Source organism: Silene latifolia, chromosome 4 (assembly GCF_048544455.1).
Source record: "Silene latifolia isolate original U9 population chromosome 4, ASM4854445v1, whole genome shotgun sequence".
NCBI lineage: Eukaryota > Viridiplantae > Streptophyta > Magnoliopsida > Caryophyllales > Caryophyllaceae > Silene > Silene latifolia.
The window spans coordinates 10,752,497-10,759,886 of record NC_133529.1 but is presented as its reverse complement, the minus strand read 5'-3'; positions in this window follow the sequence as shown (position 1 = coordinate 10,759,886).

The window sequence follows — 7,390 nt, the reverse complement described above, 5'->3', positions numbered from 1 at the left end:
AAACTAATTTGTATACTTTCTACTAGTGGCAGAATCAGGATTTGAACTTAGGGGAAATGAAAAATTATAAGGGAGGTGAACTAGTAATAATATAAGGTATACTTGGAAAAATTTCGAAAAATTTAACTAGAAATGTCGAAAATCTCATCCAGGCCAGGGGGAGCGCCCTTGCTAACCCCCTAGCTCCACCACTGCTTTCTACATTGTATTTCGTTTGTCGCGATCATGTGTTTATATTTTGTTTTGGCATAAAGACAAAAAAAAAGTGTGAACCATTTGTGATTGCGGGTAATAGATGAGAATTAGACAATATATTAGATCATCAAATTACTATTCAAAACCTTCCCAATATAGAAAGTAAACAAATAACTGAGACACTTTAAAGTTTAATAGATAAACAAATAACCAGGATAGAGAGAATATTACTTAAGCACTTGATATTTATACTTAATTAAATATGTTAGAGTTTAGACCGATGTTAGTTAACTAATTAGTTCAGACAGAGTAATAGTTAGATGAGGATATTTGTAAACCGGTACAAAATAAATCTCGTTGACATTAAAATGGTGCCTATAAAATATTTTTCAAGTTTTAAAAAGTGTAACCAATTGAGATTGGCAAGGTAGTAAAATACGAAGTACATTATAGGAGCACATCGATAGAAGTCACAAATAGAAGTAAAAGTGAGACGTGGGTCATTAAGTTGACATGGCCTAGCATCACCATGCCATGGGCCATACCTAACTTAGACACAACACGATTTACCTGGGCATAAAAAAAAAAAAAAAAAAAAAAAAAAAAAAAAAAAAAAAGTGGAGGAAATGCGTTGACATGCCAAGCACGACACGCCATGTCGCCATGTGTCATGGACCTTGTCTAGGCTGCCATTTTCATTCCACTGACATGATACGACACGACACACGGGAAGGGCCACTTTCTCGTGCCTGGGCCATGCCCTTTTCTTCTCCAGATACGGTGTGTCGGCATGAAATGAAACACGACTCGGTACGGCCCACTTTCATCTATAATCACAAGCAACGGAGATTAATAAAGTCGAATATTTTTTCCCCGGGAAAAAAAGATGGAGTAATTCATACTCCGTAAAAATATATTCAAAAATTATAATTCGATGTTTCATAATCATTTTCCAAAACAAACATTAAAATTTGTGAGACTAGATTCGGCATGGACCATGTTGATGGGTAAATAGGGTCATTGGGCTTGCACGACTAATTCAAGCCCAACTAAGACGACGGCACAAATTCTTGGACTGGAATGTGCTCTTCTCACGTACTCGTATCCATTATACCATAATCGGGTTTTGGCTTCAAGTGTATAGTAGTTAATTTAGTTTTGAGCTGATTTTATAACTTATCTTTTCATTTGTTTATTTTTAATATTTTCGGGTTGAGGTATTTTCACTTTAATAATCCAAAATTTGTACTCTCTTTTATTCTTAACTAGTATTGGTGTCCGGCTTCGCCCGGACTACCTCTACTTACCATTAAATTTTTTTTCATTAAATAAGATTATTAAAGTTGCATAACCCATAAATTTATCATTAATATATTTTTCTATGACATCCTAAAATTACAATGAAATAAATTTTGAGACAAATTCACTACTCCCGCTATTAATATTTTACTCTTATTAATGAAACAATAGTATTAACATTTCACTACTTGCCCGTAATCATTGTTACTTTCACTACTCCCACCGTAATTATTGTTATTGTCACTACTGTCGTATAAATATTAATAATTTTCTACTCCCGCCGTAATTATTGTTACTTTCACTATTGCCGCATTAATATTGATTATTTCACAACTCCCGTTGTTGTTTCTACCACTTTCACTAATCTCCCTGATAATGTTGTTAATTTTACTATTCAAATGAGTGATTACTATCATATAACTATATCCAATGTTACTACTTAGGCATGCAATTTTAAGAGAATTATGTATTTATATAAATATATTACATATATGCATTAAATCAAATCGAAAGAATTATTCAATATTATATATTATGGAATTAACTTGAATTATTTATAACCTACTTATATTATATTTTTGTATGTTAAATAATTAACATCTCTATACATCTAATAAACTATAAAAATTAATAAAATTGCATAGATTTTAAATTTAATATATAATTTTATGATGATAATAATTAATACCATAAGTGCGCATGGTTATACTAATTAATTATTTTATTTTAAGGAAATTGACCATCTTCTAGTCTTCTATAAATATTTAGGAAAATTACCAAACATCTTCTTTCTTTTAGTCTCCTTGAAATTGACATCTTAATTAATTATTTTATTTTAAGGAAATTGACCATGTTTTAGTCTCTTACAAATGTTTAGGAAAATTACCAAGCTTCTATATAATTTAATTTTAACCCAAACTATATAATATTTGCATTGAGATCCTTTAATCGGGTCCATCACGGTGCTAGTGATTTAAAACTATATAGTATAATTAATTTGTATAACTTTCTTTAATTACATTGAAGTCCCTTGGTTTCTGGATTTAATATATACTATTGATAACCTTCCCCTTTCATGCAGGGCACGGAAATTAAGGGAGAGGAGTATTATATGGTGAAGTATTGTAGTGGGGTATGAGATTGGAGAGAGTGAAGGCGTTATGTGATTAAAATAAGTATTGTTATGGGGTAAGGTGATTAAAATAAGTATTGTTGTGGGGTAAAGTGCTTAAAATAAGATAAAATATGAGTATTGTAGGGTATTGTTATGGGGTGGGATGATTAAAATAAGTATAAAAGTTTACCAAATAAGGAAATGGGGAGAGTATTGTGAATAGACGAAAAAGGAAATATGGAGAGTTATTTAGAATAGGAGGGAGTAATATTCTTATTTTAACGACTTCATATAACATTCATCAAAAATTTGATATAAATTTATTGGAATTGAATTCCAAAATTGAAATATTTCAAGTGTTTGGAAACTCTTAGAATTTGGAATTGGATTTGACTCAATTTCTTATCAATTTCAAGCTAGTTAAAATTTGGGGTTCTCAAATACCTACCATATACTAGTCATTTCAATTCCATTACTTATTTACTTCTTACGTTTTATTTTGTGACGCAAATTTTGTCACAATATTTTTATTTATGATATTTTTTCCGATCGCAAATATTTTTCGAGACAATATTTAATTTTTTCAAATATAAAACATCCAACGGTCTCGACCCATACCCGTCTCGCCCAAATTCAATTCAAATTCCAATTTCAATTCCACGGGTTTCCCAAACGTAATTTTGGAATTGGATTTGAAATTTAATTCAAACATTTCAATTTCTACAATTGAAATCATGGAAATGAAATCAATTCCACATATCCAAACACTACCTTATGGTAATTAATACAGTTGAAATGACAAATTTACGTGAAATTAAAAATTATCGACCTAAACTAAAAGCAATATGATAAAATAAAATATTGACCATGTGTACCAATTACAGTGGCGACACTTGTACTACTTTTTGTACATAAAATATTTGATTCCATCTTCCACTGTTTTGACTTGAGACATATCATCATGCACAATTTCTCATAATAGACGGAAACTATCCGTCTATACGTATAAACGGATATCACTTTTCCTTACAAAATACCCATTTGTCATAAGGTGGGAACCACATGGGGGTGCCCCACCTTGTCCTTCCTACCCATTTTATTAGAGGTCTTTACCCGTCTATACCAAGACCTATTAAAGTGGAGGGGCATACGATTCTCTCTAGGGTTTAGCCTATGAGAGCCTCCGTCTACTCTTAGTCTTTAGATCCTCCTTGTTTTTGAAGGTCTTTCTCTATTTCTTTCGTGGCTTTGGCGGTTTCTTCTGGTTACTTTTGTTTAGTTTGCTTCAGGCTGGTTGGTTAGGGCTAGTGTGAATGGATTCGTCTGCTGAGTCTAGCCGCCGGTTGGATAAGAGGACTATGGAGCATGATGATGATTTTGTGTGGGACGTAGGGGATGCGGAAAAGGAGAAGGAAATAACTGAATTTCTACTCGTAGGCAGAATCTGGTCTTCAAAGGCTATCAATGCTAAGGCGGCGGTCGACACTATGATCAAACTTTGGAGCACGAAAGGTACGGTTATAGGAAATCTTATTGATGCGAAAAACAAAATTTTTCTATTTAAATTCGCCATGGAAATAGACAAAGCGAAGGTCGTGGACGGACAGCCGTGGCACTTCGATAAGTATATTTGGTGCTTTAATGATCCTATTTGTGAAGGGAAACTGTCGGATACGCCGTTAAATCAAGTACCATTATGGGCTAGGGTTTATGATTTACCACTCCGTGGTCGATCAAATCTTTCGAACGTGAGTAAGATTGGAATGCAGCTTGGTCATTTTGTTAAATTAGATGAAGTACCACTGCCAGAGCTGGAACGGGCAATAAGAATCAGAGTGTTACATGATGTGAGGAAGCCGTTGAAGGATATGGTGCACACTCGAATGGCTAGAGGGGAGACGATTGACTTCGAAGTGAAATATGAACGACTTCCTATCTTTTGCTATGGCTGTGGTGTTCTAGGGCATGGCGAGAAAGATTGCGATGATGGACCGTACGAGGAAGGGGAACTACGGTATAGTGAAAGCTTGAGAGCATCTCCTAGGAGGGTGGTTAAAACGGTTGTGGAGGTGAGTTATAAATGCTCGAGGGATTTGGGTGGGGTGTTCGAAGATGAGTATCGTCGTAAAGAAGAAGAGGATGTGTCGAGGATGATTGCTAAACTTCAACAGATCTCGTTGTTATCAAAGAGCAAGAAAGGTAGGGCACAAAATGTAGAGAAGGAGGTGGGGACTGAAACTATGAGGGGTATGATGGAGGGACTTGTTAGTGTCGATACTAATCCAGGGAGGGAGTCTGCAGTGTGGGGGGAGAAGGTGATAGGGCCGGATTCTTTCAATGGTAATGAGAAGGGGGAGGGAGCTGGTGTGACCGAGAAGAGTGGAAGGGGAGGAGGTTCTAATGAGAGTAGGGGAATGTCAACATGGCAAAGAATAAAAAGGACGGAGGAGGTGGGGAAACAGACGAAGGAGAGTGAGGCAGGAGGTTTGAGGGACGGGGAAGTGGGAAGCAAACGAGGGCTTGCAATGGTTGTGGGTGTTGAAGAGCAGGGTGTGTTGAAGAGTCGTAAAATCATGGATGTATGTTCATCTGAGGCGGAGGTTGAGGGCACTCAACCCCACCGGGCCCAATGAATATCCTTAGCCTTAACTGCAGGGGGCTGGGCAACCCCGATGCAGTAGGCGGTCTCCGTAATTTATTACGGAGAGAGGCCCCCGCTATGGTTTTTCTCTCCGAAACCAAACTTAGCGGTAATGAATTTAGGAGAGTTAGGGCTAGTTTAGTTGATTATGAGGGTATGGAGGTGGATAGTGCTGGGAGGTCTGGTGGGCTTGCTTTTATGTGGAAGAAGCATTTAAACTGTTCTCTTAGATCGGCATCCATTCATCACATGGATTTTGAGATACAAGGAGATGAGGGGAGTTGGAGAGTGACTGGGTTTTATGGGTGGCCTAGTGTAGCTGATAGGCACCTTTCGTGGGAGTTACTTAGGGAGTTGGGGGGCCAGTCGAATGATCCGTGGATTTGCATAGGTGATTTTAATGAGATTCTCTTCGCGACAGAAATGAAAGGGGGAGTTCGGGCTCAGTGGCAAATGAACAATTTTAGGGAGGCTGTGGATGACTGCGCTCTTAGGGAGGTTGAGTTTGAGGGATATGCGTTTACGTTTGACAATGGCCAGGAAGGAGTGGATAATAGACAATGTCGCCTTGACCGAGCTTTATGTAATGAGGCATGGGCTGATCGTTATCCTAGAGCAAAGTTGTATCATTTAACTCGGGAATGGTCTGACCATGCCCCTATTTTACTCCGTTTGAACAGACGGGAAGTGGAGGAGCGAGAGGTTCGTAGGCCTTTTCGTTTTGAACAGATATGGTTGGGAGAGCAGGGGTGTGAGGAGACGGTGAAGGATGCGTGGGAGGGTGGGGATACTGATATTGTGGCAGCTTTGTCTCGGTGTGCGGACCATCTACAGAAATGGAAGGGGATTAGTATAGGCAAAATCATGAAAGACTTGCAGACTAAACGACGCAAATTGACCCGTCTAAATGAGGGTGGCAGAACGAAGAGGGAAGTAGAGGAGAGGAGGAGATTGGTTCGAGATATTGCTTACTTGCTGAAACAGGAGGAGGTGTTTTGGCGACAACGCTCTAGGGCGCTGTGGCTTAAGGAGGGAGACCGTAACACCAAATATTTTCATCAAAAGGCGGGGCAAAGAAAGCAACGGAATCACATTGCTAGACTAATCGACAATAATGGGAGGGTTAGAGAAGGCAGGGAGGATATTTCGAAAGTGGCTACTGATTATTTTGCGGAGTTGTTCACTTCTGGGCAGCCAAGAAATTTCGAGCATATGCTAGATGGGATTGAGGGGAGAGTGACGGATAGGATGAATGAGTTGTTGCGATGTGATTACAGTGAGGAAGAAGTTGTGAATGCGCTGAATCAAATGCATCCATTGAAAGCGCCGGGACCAGACGGGATGAATGGACTCTTCTACCAAACCTACTGGCACATTGTGGGTAATGCGGTGGTCCGTACCGTGCTTAGTGTGTTGAGAGGAGCACCTTTTCCGGAGGGCATCAATAAAACCCATATTGTTCTTATCCCAAAAAAGAAGGCACCCGATAAAATGGTCGATTTCCGCCCAATTAGCTTATGTAATGTGGTCTATAAGCTAGTTTCGAAAGTTCTAGCTAATCGTCTCAAGCTGTTTTTGGGGGATATTGTGTCAGAAAATCAGAGTGCGTTTACTCCAGGCCGGTTAATTACGGATAATATTTTGGTTGCCTTTGAATTGTTCCATTTTATGAAGAACTCAAGAAATAAAAATGGGCATATGGCGTTAAAACTCGATATGTCCAAAGCGTATGATAGAGTGGAATGGCATTTTCTGGAACGGGTTTTATTACGTATGGGATTTGATTCGAGGTGGGTTAATCGCGTCATGATGTGTGTTTCATCGGTCACGTTTTCCGTTTTGATTAATGGTAGCCCGTCGGAGGAATTTAGGCCGGAGCGTGGGCTGCGACAAGGGGACCCGTTATCACCTTACCTCTTTATATTGTGTGCCGAAGTTTTGTCGAGTTTGGTGAGGCGTGCTGTTGAAAATGGATCGCTACATGGGATTCGAATTGCACCGACTGCTCCTGTTGTTTCACACTTGTTTTTTGCGGATGATAGCATTTTCTTCATTAAAGCCAAGCTAGGGGAAGCTATTTGCGTACAAAATATACTTCAGGAGTATGCTGCGGCATCTGGGCAGGTCATTAATTTCGACAA